The sequence below is a fragment of the Lepidochelys kempii genome, chromosome 28, assembly GCF_965140285.1.
Source record: "Lepidochelys kempii isolate rLepKem1 chromosome 28, rLepKem1.hap1, whole genome shotgun sequence".
NCBI classification, from domain to species: Eukaryota; Metazoa; Chordata; order Testudines; family Cheloniidae; genus Lepidochelys; species Lepidochelys kempii.
Window position 1 is genome coordinate 6475852 of NC_136407.1, and position 19487 is coordinate 6495338.

Here is a 19487-nt window from a genome sequence, read left to right on the forward strand (position 1 = left end):
GGGGCTCAGGGCAGGGGGTTGGGGTGCAGGAAGGAGTGCGGGGTGCAGCAGGGGGCTCAGGGCAGGGGGTTGGGGTGCAGGAAGGAGTGCGGGGTGCAGCAGGGGGCTCAGGGCAGGGGGTTGGGGTGCAGAAGGGAGTGCGGGATGCGGCAGGGGGTTGGGGTGCGGCAGGGGGCTCAGGGCAGGGGGTTGGGGTGCAGGAAGGAGTGTGGGGTGCAGCAGGGGGCTCAGGGCAGGGGGTTGGGGTGCAGAAGGGAGTGCGGGATGCGGCAGGGGTTTGGGGTGCGGCAGGGGGCTCAGGGCAGGGAGTTGGGGTGCGGGCTGCAGGAGGGGTTCGGGTTCCGGCCCTGCGCCGCTTACCTTGAGCGGCTCCGGGGAGGCAGGGGTGCGCACCGGGGCCAGGGTAGGCTCCCTGCATGCCCTGGCCCCGGCCCCCTGTGCTCCGGGAAGCGGTGGGCACCCTGTCCATGTGGCCCCAGGGGGATGGGGAGCAGAGCACTCCATGAGCTGTTCTTGCCTATGGGTACCTCCCCCGAAGCTCCCATTGGCCACGGGTCCCCGTTCATGGAGTTCTCTGCTCCCCTTCCCCCCGGGGGTCGCGGGGGCAGTGTGGGGCCCTCAGCACCATGGGGTTGGCAAATCTGCAGGCTGGATCCAAAGCCCTGAGGTGCCGGATCCGGCCCCGGGGCCATAGTTTGGCCACCCCTGGCCTGGAGGTAGGCTAGGGCCACAGCGCGCTGGGGAGGGTCCGGGGGGGGGCCCCCACGGGGAGCTTGGCGGGCCGCAATAGCCGCTTTGAACTCATGAAGGTTGCAAGGATCCGTCCCCCGCTCCTGCTGTGGTTTGGCAGTTCAGAGTTTTGGAGCCGCTCTACATTGGTGTAGATTTGTCTGCCAACCTTTCCAAGGTTTGCTGCTGTCGGGATGAATAAAGAACACTTCTATGTTCTTCCATACTTCAGTCTCTGTATCCTGAAGTAAAATCACCAGGCCAGGCTCCTGTTGTCTATACACCGCACGTATTGTGAGAGAGAAAGCGTGGTTTCTTGCCAGTTCTGAGACAGATGTTGCAGATGGGCTGATTTAGTGGGGGCTTGGTCCTGCTTTGAGCAGAAGCTTGGACTAGATGGCCTCCTGAGGTCTCTTCCAACCCTGATCTTCTACGTGTGTTAAAGCTAGAACGTACAGGTTCCCGACAAATTAATTCCTAATACAGGGAACTTTTTTTTCAGAATAAGCTCTGGCATCAACTTTCACCGCTTTGATTAGCCTAATCAAGTGATGATTCTTGTAAAGACGTTGTCCCCGATTTAACTGTGTTTTCTAAGTCCAGAATTTTGCACTTGTTTATATATTTATATTCTTTTTATTCTGTAGCTGACGTAGAAGTTGCTAAGTTATGCAGTTATCACAACAGAACCCCCGCCGAAGCAAGCTCAGTGTGGTCTGTGTTCGGTTTGACGGGTTTTTTAAGCCTTCATCTCGTGAGACTCCAATTTTTTCAGTTACGGACAGTGGAAATTCCAGGAGCAGATGACGCAGTGTCCATCACGTTTTACTGGAATATGTGAAAGAGCGTACTTCTCTTTTAAATGACTTACTCCTGGTTTGTTTGTTTGTTTTTAAATTTACAAATGCAAAAACGAAATGGGTGAACTAAGTTTTTATTCTGTGTGTTTGCAGAGTTATTTGAAAGCAGTAACAGACCAGCCCGAAGAAAAGCTGACCTATAAAGGATCCTCTCTCATGGCATCATATTAAACCAGCCCGATAGAACTTCTCTGCTCTATCAAGTGGCATCTTTTACAATGTGCAGACAGATCGGTTCTTCTTTAAAGCATTTCAAAGTTAATTTTTTTTTTTTTTTTGCCCAAATCACAGGATGTGACAAATTTCTTGTAACTTGGCCATTCTCTCTGGTTTTTGCCTTCAGACCCGGGCGTCCAGAGAATGGCGGCTGCTGGCCGGGAGACCAGCTCTGAAGGCCACGCTGCCCCCATCAGCAGCCCCGAACGAAGGGTGGTCTGGTATCTGGTGTATTGCCATACTTACTTCTGCCCTGTTGGAGTCTGAAGCAGAGATCGCTCAGGACAGTGGGGGAAAGTGGTTGGGAAACAGGAAATTTTGGGGAACAGGTAGCGAAGAGGCCTGCAGGGACTGAGAGCGGAAGCGAGAACACCGGGAGCAATTGCTTCTGGAGACCCAGGAGGTGGAGAGGGGTGAGACCAGTGGGAGGAAGGGGAGTGGGTCTCATAAAGAGTGACCGGGCTAGCTGCACCCTGTCCCCTTCCGGGTCTCTCTGAGTGCCCCCCTCAGCTGTCAGGCCGCAGGCTTTTCCCTCTCCTGCAGTGGAATTCTGCAATTTTACCATGACCGACACCGGGCCCTGGGCGACAATAACTTACGTATGAACCTCACTTGCCCAGCAAATCAGGCTGAGTGCAGATACCTTCGTCCGTCTGGGGTCAGTGTTGTAGAGTGACAAAACAGGCATCTTCAAACCCTAGCAGTGTTTATTTTGGAGAAGGAAAAAGGGATGCCCTGGGGTTGCCTCCCATAGAGACGTTCGAAGGGGAGAACCCAGTCGAGGCTTGGAGAACAGCCCATATGGCAAACAGCCAGGCTGGGAGTAACGTGTCCCAGTGCCCAGAGTTGTTTTCCCACCAACTTACGCAGCATCACCTTGTGGGGTCCATTAAACCTCTCCACTCGCCCGTCGGTTTGGGTTCATAACCTGCTCCCAGGCTCGGCTCAAGGTGGGGTCCTCCCTCTGTTCCCTGATGAGTCCCTGTCGTGCTCCAGCTCTGCGTGGGCATCCTTCATGGGGGTCTCCGCATCAGGGTATGGGTCACCTGAAGTCTCGGTGGGGTTGGATGGCCACTCTCCTGAGTCAGGCTCTGATCGGTGCCCAAGTAATCCCCAGCTTGCTAGCCCTTTCTTCCCCTCTTCTGCGGGTCGACAACTGTATTCACGTAGGATCTCCTGGATCCCCAGCCAGTCCTGTCCCAGGACCACAGGGTCGGCCAATTTTGGGGGCTGCACCCACCTGGAGAACCTAGTCATGGTGGCTAGTTTCCAGACTTACCCACGCGGTCGGATATGGCCATATGTCCCCGTGGATATACTAGAGATGTGTCTCAGTCCCTGCCAGTCTAGGTTTGGTACTGGGCCGGCCCGGATAAGCGTCTGGCTGCAACCAGTCTACCAAGGCTGTTGTGGAGATCCCGTCGACTCGTATGGGGGTCAGGAGTTTCTCTGGACCACTTTTCCGGGCCCAAGGGCTGGCTATGCACACCTGCCCATAACTACAGTCCATATAGGGGCAGTCTCGCCAAAAGTGCCCCTCCTGGCCACACTCATAGCAGCGGTCTTGGTTCCTCTTGGTCCCCAGGTCTGCCTTTTGTCAGGGCTGGCCCCCCTAACAGATCCTCCTCTCTCTGGGCTGTAGGTCGGCTGGCTGGCTGGCCATCTTTGGTTGGGGTTCGGATTAGCAGGTAGCATCGGGGCATGCGTTGTGGGTCCCCTGGTTGGGGCGACTGCGTCCCCCCTCAACTCCCTGCTGGGCCATCCCTCTTGCCCAGGCTCTCGGGTGTACAGGGTCATGGTTTTGCCCCCCTAGGCTGCCAAATAGTCTTCCACCAACTTGACGGTCTCAGCCAATGTCGCTGGCCGACGTCGCTGCATCCCCTCCTTCCCCCACGCACACTGGGGAGGATTTGGGTGAACTCTTCTAAAGTGACGGCTTCTGCCACCTGGGCCCCGGACCGTTTCGTGGGCTATGGTTCTCGGCGGAAAATTTCGGGGTTGATGCCGGTTTGATCCAAGATGGCTCTGCTTTCACCTTCTCGTAGCTCAGAACGTCTTCCGGTCCAGATTCCGGGATGCCGCGTGGGCTGGTCCCATCAGGTATAAGGCCAGGAGGGTGGCCCAGGGGCCACGGTAGCCACCTGCTCAAAAGTCACCAGAAACGCCTCCAGGTCATTGCCAGGCCCCACCTTTGTGAGGTTTATTGGGAGGCCGACAGGTGGGGTCCCTTCTGGCAGCCCAGCTGTGGCAGGGGAAGGTGATCTTGTTAGTTGCACCTGCTGGACCAACTGTTCTTGTCGCACCCGGTGTTGTGCGGCCAGCTCTTGTATCATCTGTTATTGCTGGGCTGCTGCAGTTGGTCACCTGCTGCTGGGGGTTTTCCAGCAGCCGTTTCAGGAACTTGCCCATCTCCTTCTCGGGTCAGAGTGACTGCTAGTCAGGACAGAGGGGTCGTCAGCTCATCAGCTGTCTCGCCTACGGGGCCTTTCAGTGGGAGCCGACTGGCGCCCGCGTTCTCCACTATGCATCGCAGGCCCTGTACACCCCGTCCATCTTTGGGGGCGGGGTGAGGGTGCCGCTGCCCCCCAGTTAAGTCCGCCTGCCTGCCCTTAGCCTCAGGGCAGTACGGCCCAATGGCCAGAGTCAATATGGGCACCCTCTCACTCAGACTCGGGGGGCCTAGTGGCCAGAATCAATTCAATTTCCCTCTCCCTTGGGCTGTATGGCCTGGTGGTCAGAGTCCATAAAACAGCCCCCCTCAGCAGGACAATGCAGCTTATTGGCCAGAGTCAGGGAAGTGGGCCACCACCAAGGAGGGGGTGGTGGCCAGGGTAGGGGGACCAGGGCTCTCGCTTTCCACCGGGTCCCCGTCCAGGGCCCTGGTAGTGGCGAGCATCTGTGCCACGGAGTTGGCAGGGATCCAGCTGAAACACAAAAGCTGGGTCACTAACTGGGTCCACTGCCTGGCTCCCCTGGGCTTCTTCCTCCTGTATCCCCTGATGCCGTGTCCGTGACGTCTTCAGGGTCTCGCTACCCCTGGTGACTCTGGCCTCCACAGGGGCATCCGCAGGTGTCCAGTGCCAGGGGGACTTGCCCTCTCTCTGGCATCTTCACTTTCCGGCACATGGTTTTACCTTCTTTATGTTTTAGTAGCCTCTTTGATCATAACTAAGGCTCCGTTTTAGTAAAAGTTCTGCACCGGTCACGGGCCCTAAACAAAAATTCACAGGCCCGTGACCTGTCCATGTCATTTACTAAAAATACCCGCCGTGACAAAAACTTGGCTGGGGGGCCAGTCCGGGGGCTAGGGAAGTGGGGGCTGCTGTTACTAGGGGGGATTGGTGAGGCTTCCTACCGGCTCCGTCCCTGCAGAGTGTTGTGTACCTTTGGGTACCTGGTGAGCTGACCCTGGGATTTTACTGGTCTACCGTGGACTGTGGTTGAACTAATATATAAACCTATACATTCAGCCGATCTCCCCTTTCTTTCCAATTTACAAACTTGATATCATTTCCCACCTGGAACAAAGGGAAGAGTTTTGGGCCCCAGAGGTCAAAGGAAAGAGAGATCCTTAGAGTTCGCTATACTGGTGAGGAGACATTAAACAAACTCAGAATCTGTAAGTGTCCGGAGGAAAGAGCTGGGATTCCACACAAAGACCATGAGAGCTTTCTAAGTTCAGGAGTCTCCTCAGCAGGTGTCTAATAAGTTGTAACTTCAGGGTACATATCACTCATGCCCTCCTACTGATTCTGACTGACACCTGGCAGTCCCTCCCTCCCTTCCCATTGAGAGCTTGGGTGGGATCTTGAGGCAGAATTGATCCCTTCCTCTCTCCCATAGAAGGGAAGAGTTTGGGGGAATTCGGATCCCGATTTTTATTTTCTCTCACTCTAGCTCTTATTTTGGTTTGCCCCTCCCTTTTCCTGAGGCTTCTCTCTGCATCCCAACAGGTGATGGGACGGTGAGTAAGAACAAGGAGCAGAAACCCCAGCATGAAGACGCTGAGGAAGTGGAACCAAATGGGGTATTATCACAAAGATCCAAAGGGAAAGTGTTCAGGAGTAATGAGCAGCGAAAAGCCTGTCAGAGTCAGGAGACGCTGGAGAGCGAACGGGGAAACCAGAAAGGGGAGAATGTATGTAAACCGATGAATGGGTGGGGAACTCAGAAGGACCTCAAAGAAACAGTAACCCAGCAGAAAATACTCACAGAAAAGAGAAAAAATACATGCACTGAGTGCGGGAAACATTTCAGTTACCACTCAGGCCTTGTTAGACATGAGATAATTCACATGAAAGAGAGACCCTACGAATGCAGTGAATGTGGGAAAAGTTTCACTCAGAGCTTAAAACTTATTACGCATCAGAGAATTCACACAGGGGAGAGACCCTATGAATGCTGCGAGTGTGGGAAACGCTTCACTCGGAGATCAAACCTTTTTACGCATCAGAGAATCCACACAGGAGAGAGACCCTATGAATGCAGTGAGTGTGGGACAAACTTCACTGACAGTTCAGCCCTTCTTAAACATCAAAGGATCCACGTAGGAGAGAGACCCTATGAATGCTGTGAGTGCGGGAAAAGCTTCACTCAGCAAGCAAGCCTTCTTACACATCAGAGAATCCATACAGGGGAGAGACCCTATGCATGCTCTGACTGCAGGAAAAGTTTTACTAGGCGCTCAAACCTTATTACGCATCAGAGAATCCACACAGGGGAGAGACCCTATGAATGCAGTGAGTGTGGGAAAAACTTCACTGAGAGCTCAGCCCTTCTTAAACATCAAAGAATCCACACAGGAGAGAGACCCTACGTATGCTGTGAGTGCGGGAAAAGCTTCACACGGAGCTCAAACCTTATTACTCATCAGAGAATACATACAGGGGAGAGACCCTATGAATGTTGTGAGTGTGGGACAAACTTCATTGACAGCTCAGCCCTTCTTAAACATCAGAGAATCCACACAGGAGAGAGACCTTATGAATGCCGTGAGTGTGGGAAAACCTTCACTCAGAGCTCAAAACTGGTCACACATCAGAGAACCCACACAGGGGAGAGACCCTATGAATGCTGTAAGTGCGGGAAAACCTTTATTCAGAGCTCAGACCTTATTAGACATGAGAGAATCCACACGGGGGAGAGACCTTATGAATGCTGCGAGTGCGGGAAAAGCTTCACTCAAATCTCAAGCCTTATTACACACCAGAGAATCCATGTGGGAGAGAGACCCTATGAATGCTGCGAGTGTGGGAAAAGCTTCACTCAGAGCTCATACCTTATTAGACATCAAAGAACCCATAAAGGAGAGCATTTATGAATGCTGTGGGTGTGGGAATGGCTTTACTCAGGGTTCAGCCCTTTTTTATCATAAGAAAGTCCTCACCAGAGAGAGATCCTCGCAGTGCTGTGAGTGCGGAAAAAGATTCACACAGAGCTCAGACCTTACTACGCATCAGAGAATCCACATATGAGAGAGACCCTATGAGAGTTATGAGTGCGGGAAAAGCTTCACTCAGAACTCATCTGTCATCAGAGAAACTGTAAGGGGGAACAACACCATGAAACCCTTGTCTAGAACTGTCAAACTTTTTTTTTTTTTTTAAGTCTTTTGCTGTTTCCGACATGCAATGCAGCTTGCACCGTTTGCGTCACCATAGTCCCTCAGCTCCCCCAGGTGAGTGGCCCACTTTTGCCTCTTGCAGCTCAACCTTCTTTGGGTTTCAGAGGAGCAGCCGTTTTAGTCTGTATCCTCAAAAAGAAAAGGAGGACTTGTGGCACCTTTGAGACTAACCAATTTATTTGAGCATGAGCTTTCGTGAGCTACAGAATGCATCCGATGAAGTGAGCTGTAGCTCACGAAAGCTTATGCTCAAAGAAATTGGTTAGTCTCTAAGGTGCCACAAGACCTCCTTTTCTTCTTTTGGGTTGAATCCCATGGTCCTTTCTATCAACCCCATTGTCCTATGAGTCTTAGAAGTATGTGTCCTTCCTATCAGGAATGTCCAGGAATGTCTATCTCCTCAGATGGAGGACATAGCTATGACCTCAGCTAGCTAAATGGAGGTAAAATTTACTTGACCCCGATCACCATGATTTCCATGGAGTTAGCTGGTTTGCCTTCGCTTTTCTTATGTAAAAAAAACAACAATTCTTCCTGTAAAGCCATGTATACTGGCTGGGGTGATCTAGAACATTTCCTCCTCACCTGACCTAACCTCCATCACATTTCCTAGTCTAAACAAACCTGGAGAATCACATTTTTACTCTTCCTACCACTGCAAAGTTGTTGTTCGAGTCACCGTGTACCCCTTTGAGGAGAGATTGTCTCATTCCCCGTCCTCACAATGCCCAGGGTTGCGCTGAACTGTAGTTGTTTTTCCTTCCATTTTTCTCATTTAAAATGAATGTTAATATAACAAAAAGCAGGAGCGGGGTGGGAAGAAAAGGATATGGGATGTGTCGGAGGGATCCCCTCCTTCCCCATCACTCCAGAACTCTAACCTTCCATCTCAGCCATGCAGAGGTTATCTTCTTTATGGAATCATACAATCATAGAAGATTAGGGTTGGAAGAGACCTCAGGAGGTCATCTAGTCCAACCCCCTGCTCAAAGCAGGACCAACCCCAACTAAATCATCCCAGCCAGGGCTTTGTCAAGCCGGGCCGTAAAAACAGCTAAGGATGGAGATTCCACCACCTCCCTAGGTAACGCATTCCAGTGCTTCATCACCCTCCTAGTGAAATAGTGTTTCCGATTATCCAACCTAGACCTCCCCCACTGCAACTTGAGACCCTTACTCCTCGTTCTGTCATCTGCCACCACTGAGAACAGCCGAGCTCCCTCCTCTTTGGAACCCCTCTTCAGGTAGTTGAAGGCTGCTATCAAATCCCCCCTCACTCTTCTCTTCCGCAGACTAAATAGGCCCAGTTCCCTCAGCCTCTCCTCATAAGCCAAGTGCCCCAGCCCCCTAATCATTTTCATTGCCCTCTGCTGGACTCTGTCCAATTTGTCCACATCCCATCTGTAGTGGGCGGACCAAAATTGGATGCAATACTCCAGATGTGGCCTCACCAGTGCCAAATAGAGTGAAATAATCACTTCCTTCGATCGGCTGGCAGTACTCCTACTAATGCAGCCCAATAGGCCATTAGCCTTCTTGGCAACAAGGGCACACTGTTGACTCATATCCAGCTTCTCATCCACTTTAACCCCTAGGTCCTTTTCTGCAGAACTGCTGCCAAGTCATTCGGTCCCTAGTCTGTAGCCATGTGTGGGATTCTTCCATCCTAAGGGCAGGACTCTGCACTTGTCCTTGTTGGACCTCCTCAGATTTCTTTTGGCCCAATCCTCCAATTTGTCTAGGTCACTCTGGACCCTATTCCAACCCTCCAGCGTATCTACCTCTCCCCCAGCTTAGTGTCATCTGCGAACTTGCTGAGGGTGCAATCCACACCATCCTCCAGATCATTAATGAAGATGTTGAACAAAACTGACCCCTGGGGCACTCCGCTTGATACTGGCTGCCAACTAAACATGGAGTCATTGATCACTACCCGTTGAACCCGAAGATTTAGCCAGCTTTCTGTCCTCCTTATAGTCCATTCATCCAATCCATACTTTTTTTAACTTGCTGGCAAGAATACTGTGGGAGACCGTATCAAAAGCTTTGCTAAAGTCAAGATCTATCATGTCCACCATTTTTCCCATATCCACAGAGCCAGTTATCTCACCACAACCTGACTGCCTTCTGGTCAGGCATGACTTGCCCTTGGTGAATCCATGCTGACTGTTCCTGATCACTTTCCTCTCCTCCAAGTGCTTCCAAATGGTTTCCTTGAGGACCTGCTCCATGATTTTTCCAGGGACTGAGGTGAGGCTGACTGGTCTGTAGTTCCCCAGATTGTTGTTCTTCTATTTTTTAAAGATGGGCACTATATTTCTCTTTTTCCAATCGTCCGGGACCTCCCCGATTGCCACGAGTTTTCAAAGATCGTGCTCAATAGCTCTGCAATCACATGAGGCAACTCCCTCAGCACCCTTGCATGCATTAGATCCAGACCCATGGGCTTCTGCATGTCCAGCTTTTCTAAATAGTTCTTAACCTGCTCTTTCACCACTTGAGGGCTGCTCAGTGTCACTAGGGCGGGAGATCATAGATTCATAGAACTGGAAGGGACCTCAAGAGGTCCCTCTAGTCCAGTCCCCTGCACTCATGGCAGGACTAAGTATTATCTAGACCATCCCTGACAGGTGTTTGTCTAACCTGCTCTTAAAAATCTCCAATGGTGGAGATTCCACAACCTCCCTCGGCAGTTTATTCCAGTGCTTAACAGTTAGGAAGTTTTTCCTCATGTCCACCCTGGACTGTCCTTGCTGCAATTTAAGCCCATTGCTTCTTGTCCTGTCCTCAGAGGTTAAGAAGAAGAATTTTTCTCCCTTCTCATTCAAACAACCTTTTATATGCTTGAAGTTGATGAAAGTTTCAAAGGGGAATTCAAATGGATCGAAAACAGAGTGTTGTAACCCGGGGTTCTTTCAACCCAAAGCTCTAGGTAACTTTATTCTGTGCCGGGGGTGTCAGGAAATAAATCCATGGAGACATGGCCACCCAACCAATAGCTTGCTGGCACAAACAATACAGTACAAGAGTGGTCTCAGTTAAAGCTTTATTTTATTGAGTCTCAAGCACTTACACACATCTGCAACATGCGAGCAAAACACCCCCAACCCTCGATAGTTACCAAAGTGTGGTGTGGCTCTCAAGCGGTGCATTGGCCCATCTTTCAGCTGCCCTTGGGAATCCTAAATTGTATCCATGAAGAGATCCCAAAGAGTCCAAACCTCTCACCGCTTCTTTATCCTTGTTGGTAGACAATGACATATCAAGCAAAAAAAACCAAACCATGTTCGGTAAGCCATTTCAAAAGCTAAGTGAGAGGTTTTCTCTGCTTGCTAATTAGCCAGATGTGTTCCTGTAAATTTTGCATGTCTTGAGGCCCTGACGGACACCTCTGAGAGGGCAAATGTAGACAGGCCTCTTGCTTTTCTCCTAAAACATAGGCCCCAGCACATCCAACAGCGATTTCATCAGGGAGGGACGTAGGTGCAGGCAAAGTTTGAGCCAGAGGCTCCCTTCCTTCCTGGCTTTGTCATGCATGGAATGGGTTCCCTAGGGAGGTGGTGGAATCTACTTCCTTTGAGGTTTTTAAGGTCAGGCTTGACAAAGCCCTGCCTGGGATGATTTAGTTGAGGTTGGTCCTGCTTTGAGCAGGGGGTTGGACTAGATACCTCCTGAAGTCCCTTCCAACCCTGATATTCTATGATTGTATGATTCTCTGCTAAGCTGCACTCCCTCAAAAAGGCCCACAAGTTTTGGCTGCTGTTAGCAACACGTATGGTCATCAATTTTTCACTATTGGTACTGATCCATCAAAATCTCCCCATACAGTGAGATCGTTTGGAGTTTAAATCCCAGTTTCCATCTATTGGTAAAGCCACTTCTGGGAAGTTTGGCTGTTTTTTCTCCCTATATGAGGATGCCAAAACTTTGTGAAATAACATAACTCAATAATGACAGTGCTGAGTGAAGCAGGTTTGAATGGATCAGTGGAGAACATGATGGGAGAATCTCTTGCCCTGATTCCGAGTCATCAGATGTAACCTGCTCTGGAATTTCACTTGACTCTTTCATTTTCATGTCGTCTACCTCTCTGCAATGTGGGTTTCTCTCTTTCTGGGCTGTTTGGTCACCCACATGGCGATTACTTTAGATTGACAGGATGTTGCTCAGATCTATTGGAGATTTTGAGACAAATGGCTATTTGCTAAAATGATTTCTCACTTTAGTTTGGCTTTCCCCCCACCCCTGCATGATGACATGGAGAAAATTCAAGCGCAGTTCAGTCAGTAGGAGAGAATGCGCCAATCTACTGGACATGCTAACAAAAGAAAGAGCAGTGATTTAAAATCTCCACTTGGAAATGGTGAACAACAGCAGACCCCAAACTGGAACTAACTGAAGGAAGTGCAGATGATCCCAGAGGAGTACTAGTGTTTAATTCACCATTAACTCAGATGATCTGGGAAGAGAATTCCACAGTAAGTGACTTGGCACTAGGCAAAATGTTCATATAATTGGTTCCAAAAGCATTTGTAACCCTACAGAAATCTCTCCTAGCTGATCCAATGATATGGGAAACGCTGCCCTTCATAATGCAAATGTGGAGGAAATAGAAGTAAGGGTTTTTTGTTGAATTTACTCTTTGTAGGTGAGGCAAATTTGTATAAAATGAGATCAGTGTATAAAATGAAATAGTTGCAGAAAAATAACTTTTTTAATAGAAACTCCAGCTTTGGTAACTTACAGAGATCCCGACCCAGGCCTGTATCTAGTCCCTAGCCTAGATCTGTGCCACCAAATAAAAGAAACACTGGGCATGTTTAGGAAAGTGACTCTTCACTAAAAAGAAAAGGAGTACTTGTGGCACCTTAGAGACTAACCAATTTATTTGAGCATGAGCTTTCGTGAGCTACAGCTCACTTCATCAGATGTTTACCGTGGAAACTGCACGTCTCATATAAAGCATATAAAGTCTGCTGCAGTTTCCACGGTAAACATCTGATGAAGTGAGCTGTAGCTCACGAAAGCTCATGCTCAAATAAATTGGTTAGTCTCTAAGGTGCCACAAGTACTCCTTTTCTTTTTGCGAATACAGACTAACACGGCTGTTCCTCTGAAACCTGACTCTTCACTAACACTGCTGAGATTTCAAGTGGTCTGGTAAGGGTTCTACTTCAGAGAAGTGTAAATTTACCCTCGTCAAGGGCAAGGATTTGGAAAGAACTGGCATAGAAATAATATGCACACAGTTCTTGGTTTTCACCCAGTAAAGGTAGCTATGGTGACCAATGACGCAAGGGAAATTGAACTAAGGAATGGTGTTCTAAAAACAGTGTCACTGATTACAGTCCCAAAAGATGCCATGGTTAGCCTGAGAACAATCATCCTTCACTGTTTGGATTCAAAATTTCATGAGGCAAAGAGAGAGAGAGAGTCCTTTGGAGGATATTCCTTCCCTGTGGATCCCAAACTGGCTGACTGAGTGGGTAAAAAGGATTTTCATGCTCTGGAAATAACCAAAGAGGGGACTGAATGTGTCGGGCTCCGATTTCAGGCTCTAGGATGCATGAATATTGAGTCCTGATTCTGTTTTTGTCTCATAAAGCTTGTCTGCACTTAAAAATGCAGCATTCGTGGAGCTGCACCGCTTCTTCCTGGGGGACTTCTGCGCTACTGCGGATGCACAGAATTCATCTGTCTCACATAATTTTGTATTTTCCTGCCTAAAAATCATTTTGCCTCGGATATGCTGCAGTTCCTCCTTTTCCCCACCAGAGGCCAATGGTGGGCAAAAGTCGGAACTTCGGCACTTCTTAGGCAAAACGTATTTGAGGCAGGAAAATACACGGTTTTATGTCCAGTGCTGCAGAATTCCCCCAGGAGTAGGAGTTCATCACAGCACACTGACCGCAGAACCAGGTTAGGACAGAGGGGGGTACACAGGGCTACCGAGGGGTCACAGAGAGGGGTCACAGAGAGGGGTTCAGAATGGCTAGGGGGGAGGACAGGCTGGAGCATGAGCTCAGGAGCTAGTGAGGTGAAAGTGTTTAGCCTAGGGATGGAGGAGGGGACCCATGGGGATGAGGAGTGTGGGGACAGGGGCAGACATGCCTGACTGAATGGAAGATGCTTGGGGTCAGCCAGGGTCTGCATGGGGGAGGCTTCCCAACACCCTAACAATCCCCGCCCCCCCCCCCACACACACACAAACAAAAACTTCCCACCCACACCTAACACCCTCCAGGTTCACTCCTAGGCTCCCTCCCTCTCTCTCTGCTCTTCCGTTACCCCCGATTCCCACCTGCTTCTGACAGGTGCAGGAAATACAGCTCTGTATTGTAATTTAAATGAATTGCACAAAGTTCTGTGTTAATATGCCTCGTAAGGAATCTATTTGTAAAAAAAAGAAAAAAATTACCAGATTTTTTTTTCTTTTTTGGTCTGTATTGTTACAGACATACTTGTTGACAGATCTTTTGAAACTCAAGTTGCAGTGGGGGAGGTTTAGGTTGGATATTAGGAAACACTATTTTACTAGGAGGGTTGTGAAGCACTGGAATGGGTTCCCTAGGGAGGTGGTGGAATCTCCTTCCTTAGAGGTTTTTAAGGTCAGGCTTGACAAAGCCCTGTCTGGGATGATTTAATTGGGGATTGGTCCTGCTTTGAGCAGGGAGTTGGACTAGATGACCTCCTGAGGGCCCTTCCCACCCTGATATTCTAAGATTCTATGAAATTACCAAAATAATTGTAACTGACATGATTATATTGTGCTATTTTGACAAATAAACTATGCAGAATTTTCAAATATTGTGCACAGAATTTTTGATTTTTTTGGTGCAGAATTCCTCCAGGAGTAACCACTGTGGTGCTTTAATGAAGAAGCTCTATGCTGAAAGAAGAGAGCTCTCATGTTGGCTTTGTTAATCCACCTCCCTGAGAGGCATTAGCTTTGCCAGCAGGAGAAGCTCTCCCACCAACCTGGCATTGTCTGTGACGGGTTAGTTCTGTATAACTAGGTCGCTCAGAGATGTGGATTTTTCACACCCATGACCAATGTTAGTATACCGATCTAGGACTGTAGTGTAGATCAAACCTTAAGTTTTTTTCTTGTGTTTTATGTATTTGCATCTCTTCTCCTCTACCTCCATCTACTTCAAAAGATTAAAAAATGTGAAAATACAAGAGAGGGGGTTTTTTGCACAGTGCAAACATTCCCACAGAGGAGACCCCTTCCATCAATGCATATGGCAGAAAATCAAGAGAGATATGAACTCACAGAAGTGGGACCAAGTTTCAGAGGGGCAGCCGTGTTAGTCTGTATCCACAAAAACAACGAGGAGTCTGGTGGCACCTTAAAGAGTAACAGATTGATTTGGGCATAAGCTTTCGTGGGTAAAAAACCCACTTCTTCAGATGCATGGAATGAAAAACTGGAAAGTGGGACTTGGAGGCTCCTATGTCGTGACAAACCACAACTTGGTTTCACTTGGTGGCAATGAGGATCAAAAGAAAACGAACGTATATGACAAGTTTTTGTGATCTTTGAATGTGTGATTGTTAAGGCTGCGAGTCTGTCAGGGAGGTCACGGATTCTGTGACTTTCCGCGACTTCTGCAGTGGCTGGTGCTGGCCCAGGGCAGTTTGGCTGTGTGGGAGGGGGCTCAGGGCTAGGGGCAAGGGTTTGGAGGGGACGCTTACCTGGGGGTGGGGGCTGCAACTCCTAGGCGGCGGAGGGGGTCTCCGCCCAGCGCCATCAGGCCCCATCCCCACCGCTCCCATTGGCTACAATTCCTGGCCAATGGGAGCTGCGGCAGCCGGCGCTTGTGGCGGGAGCCGCGGAGGGGCTCCTGCCTTGGCCCCTGCCTCCACCACCTAGAAGCTGCAGGGTCGCGGAGCCGGGTAGGGAGCCCTGCCAACCCTCCCTTCCCCAGCACCAGCCAGAGTCCTGGGTCGCACGTCATGGCCCGCCCTCCCCAGTACCAGCGCGGCTCCCCACCGCACACCGCGGCCTAGCTCCCCCCCCCGGCCCCTACCAGCAGGGGTCCTGGGCCATGTGCCGCAGCCCAGCCTCCCTCTTCCCCAGCACCAGAGGGGGGCCCAAGTCACCTCGACCCCCTCCCCCAGCACCCGTGGTGCCCCAGACCATTGCACTTTGCAGTGCATTCCCGCCCAAGTTTTAGTCACGGTGGGTAGTTTTAGTAAAAGTCCTGGACAGGTCATGGCCCCTGAATTTTTGTTTAGGGCCCGTGACCTCTCCGGGACTTTTACGAAAACTACCCACTGTGACTAAAACGTAGCCTTCGTTATCGTTACCAATGTTGCCTGATTTTTGGGGGGCTGTTTATTATTGTTATAGACTTGCCAGTTGATCGGAGCAGAGGGTTTTCGTCCCAGAACCAGGCTACACAGAATCAAATGTCGTGAGTTCCAACAGTTTGCAGGTGTAACCCATGCATCTCCTGGGTGTGGTGCTCTGTCCCATCTGGTGGCACGGAGACCACTTGGAGAGAGAAGAATGAGTCTGCTCTACAGCCTGAGCTAACAGCCCATTGGCTTTCACCTCATGGGGTGAGGCTGATGCACTAAGCTCCAGAGGTCCGAGGTTTGATCCCACCCGCCGATGACCGGGATCTGTCGGCATTACACAAGGACCCTTGGGAGCTGTGGCAAGAATACTCGCGCTGAGGACAAAACAAAGCCTCGGAGACTTTTATTAAAATAAATGGGAAAGTTATCAAAGCTCCAAACCACAAAATCAAAAGGAAATAATACAGTTCTGGGGGTATTATAATATCATTTTATAAAAGCTTCCTCTATTAACATACTCACTCCCTTCCTTGCGGACCCGGTGGTAAGAGTCGAAGGACCAGCCCCGTCTTTGGCTTGCCAAATGAGTCCGATGGTCCAGGTTCCTCAACGCTCGACACTGATGGTGAATAATAGAGCTGAAGGGTCAGCAGCTGAGTAGCTAAATTAACAGCTAAAAGACTCAAAAGATAAAGATGAAAAAGCCAAGAGCTGGAAAAAGCTAGCGAGAGCGGCTTCCGCTTGGTGGTCTGCCCTCTTCTGGGGTCTGAGCACTCTGAATGTTCATGCCAGTGCCCAACCTTCCATGCCCAAATCTAATTTCCTCACCCCCATAATATGGGGGTGCACTTATCCTATAGTCTAATATATTCATATATATTAATGCCAATGAGCTCATTCTCGAAACCTGTTGCTCAAACCAGTTTCTGTTCGTTACCTCCATGTTCTGGTGGTGTACCTTGTGGTTACCGTTGAGTCCCAAATTTCTTAACTAAACGTGTTTAGTTACCCAAAATCTCAAAGGGTAACTGTTAGGCCAGTTATCTATGCCAAAGGTCACAAGTCAATACAGGATACAGACCTGTAGGATCCTTGGGTTACAGCCAAACATCACACAATAGTCCTATATAAAAATATAAGCCAAATATAATCAAATAAACGAACAATAAAGGCAGGATATAAAGAAGCAAGCCAGCAGGCTAGCCCTATGGGATAAACCAATGAAAAGGAAATTAAAGATGAAGTTATGGGTGAAAGAGTAAGATAACTCCCCCCCCCCCCTTCAGTGTAGGTAATCCACCTCCCCGAGCGGCAGTAGCTTGGGCCTCTGGAATGATGACCGAAGCATGAAGGGGCATATGAACGTTTAGCATATCTGGCACGTAAATACCTTGCAATGCCAGCTACAAAAGTGGCATGCGAACAGCTGTTCTCACTTTCAGGTGACACTGTAAATAAGAAGCGGGCAACATTATCTCCCGTAAACATAAACCAACTTGTTTGTTTTAGCAATTTGCTGAACAAGAAGTAGGACTGAGTGGACTTGTAGGCTCTAGTTTTACATTGTTTTCTTTTTGAGTTCATTTATGTAACAAAAAAAAGCTACATTTGTAAGGGCAGGTCTACACTATGGGGTTAAGTCGACCTAAGCTACACAACTGTGTTACGCAGCTAAGTTATTCACATAGCTGTAGTCCAGTGGTCTCAAACACGAGGCCTTTCAGGGAAGGGGTTGGAATGAGGGCAGGGAAGGGGTAGGAAAAGGCAGGGCAGGGGCGGGGCCTCATGGCAGGGGCGGGGCCAGGGGCAGCCAGGGGGCGTGTCAGTGATGTGGCCCTCTGGCCAATGTACGAGTCCTCATGTGGCCCTTGTGGTCATTTGAGTTTGAGACCCCTGCTGTAGTCGCTGTATCTTACTGCAGTGTCTACACCACACTGAGTCGATAGGAGAAGCTCTCCCGTCAACTTACGTTATGCTTCTCGTTCCGGTGGAGTACCGGAGTTGACGGGAGAGCGACCGGCGGTCGATTTAGCGGGTCTTCACTAGACCTGCTAACTCGACCCCCGGTGGATCAATCACCATATAGAATCATAGAATATCAGGGTTGGAAGGGACCTCAGGGGGTCATCTAGTCCAACCCCCTGCTCATCACTGAGCCACGGTAAGTGGAGACAAAACTTAAGTTGCACTTTTACAATAAAGAGATTGCACGACAGTACTTGTATGAGGCGAACTGAAAAATACAATTTCCTCTATCTTTTTTACAGTGCAAATATTTGTAATAAATACTATAAAATGCGCACTGTGTACTTTGTATTCTATGCTGTAATTCAAATCAATATATTTGAAAATGTAGAAAAACGTGCAAAAATATTTCTAATCAATTTCAACTCGTGTTCTATTATTGTTTAACAGTGCGATTAAAATGGCATTTCATTTTTTTAATCATTCATTTTTTGAGTTAACCGTGAAGAATTGACAGCGCTAATAAAATACACTGCATTATCATCTACTACTGCTGTTGGACAATGAGGCCGAACACAAACACATCCCCTTCCTGCCTACACAACAGCTGACTTCTGTTCAGGGAATATATCCCTAATTTGGACAAGGATGGACTTTTCAATTCTTCTATTTCAGCTGTAACATAACTCAGTTTGTTTGCCAATACCGCTATGTTAGCAGTATCCAGTACTCCAACTCCTAATCCAGTTCCACCCAAAGTAGTTTCCAATACACCCCTTGGTGTCCTTTTTTAAATGGATTTTTCAATATACATCATTTCAGCCATGCTGCCCACCCCTTATGGAGACTTCGTACATATGGGGCACACTGAGATACAACCTTGGACACATTTAACCCGGTGAGGTCCAGCTCAGTTTTGCTTTAGAGATCGTATTGGTGATTTAATAACTTCTCCCCTACGATCCAGTTGTACCACATGTGGTCTGTTCAGTGAGTGTCTCCTTGATTTTTGCATATCAGGTTCAGTAGCAATTATTTCAAAATGTAATTTTACCCAGATGTTTTGCAATATATATTCACCGAGTTGGGGAGGGATATTATGAAAATTAGTCAGACACGGATATTGTAATCGAACTTTAGGTTGTTTTTTAGTACATTCATGGCCCTGAGTTTCTTTAATCCATTCAGGGGGCTCCATTTCTCCTATATCCCAGATATTCACCTGCCAAGGTGCATTGGGGCAGTTTCCTGACGTTTGCAATTGTTGTCCTGGGGGAATAGTCAGTGTGCTGGGCCTTGATTCTCAGATTTGAAGCAGGTGATGCTCATTCAATCCCATTAACATCCTAATGTCAATGTCCCCTCCTGGCTGCGATGAAATCCCATGACCTTCAGTATCCCTCATTTTGGGGTAAATACCGGAATCCTAAAAGGATTCACCCCTTCTTGTTTCTGTATGAGTTTAAGGTGGTCAATATTACATATTGTGGCTTTAGGTCCTGTACAATTTCCTAACATAGTGTTAGAGTATCCAGTCATTAAGGACAACCTAGATTGGGATGGAGCTTTTGGGGATAGCCCTCTGGCCACTATGGTCTAGTAATGGGTAAACCCCTTTTCCCAACACAAGCAACAGCTGCCGTGATTGAATACTAATGGATTAATCCAACATTGTACCATCATCCAGAATTCGTTTCTCCATACATTTACTGCATGAATGTCGACAGGCCAGCGAATAGGGTTGGCTAGCAGACAAACAACATGCAACATACAACACACACAAACAC

At 48.9% G+C, this 19487-nt stretch overlaps 1 protein-coding gene across 2 annotated transcripts in view; it reads left to right on the forward strand.

The window, feature by feature from the left end:
* The window catches only part of LOC140904223 (uncharacterized), a 71350-nt gene that overhangs the window by 9661 nt on the left and 42202 nt on the right, over positions 1-19487 (forward strand). The window contains exons 3-5 of one of the 2 annotated variants that reach the window (XR_013635100.1): positions 5759-7482; positions 11655-11906; positions 15785-17499. The exons of the other annotated variant lie outside the window; for it this stretch is intronic. The gene's annotated coding sequence lies outside the window, so the exon portion shown is untranslated. Of the gene's footprint in view, positions 1-5758; positions 7483-11654; positions 11907-15784; positions 17500-19487 lie in introns of those variants that run through there. 2 annotated transcript variants of the gene reach the window in all.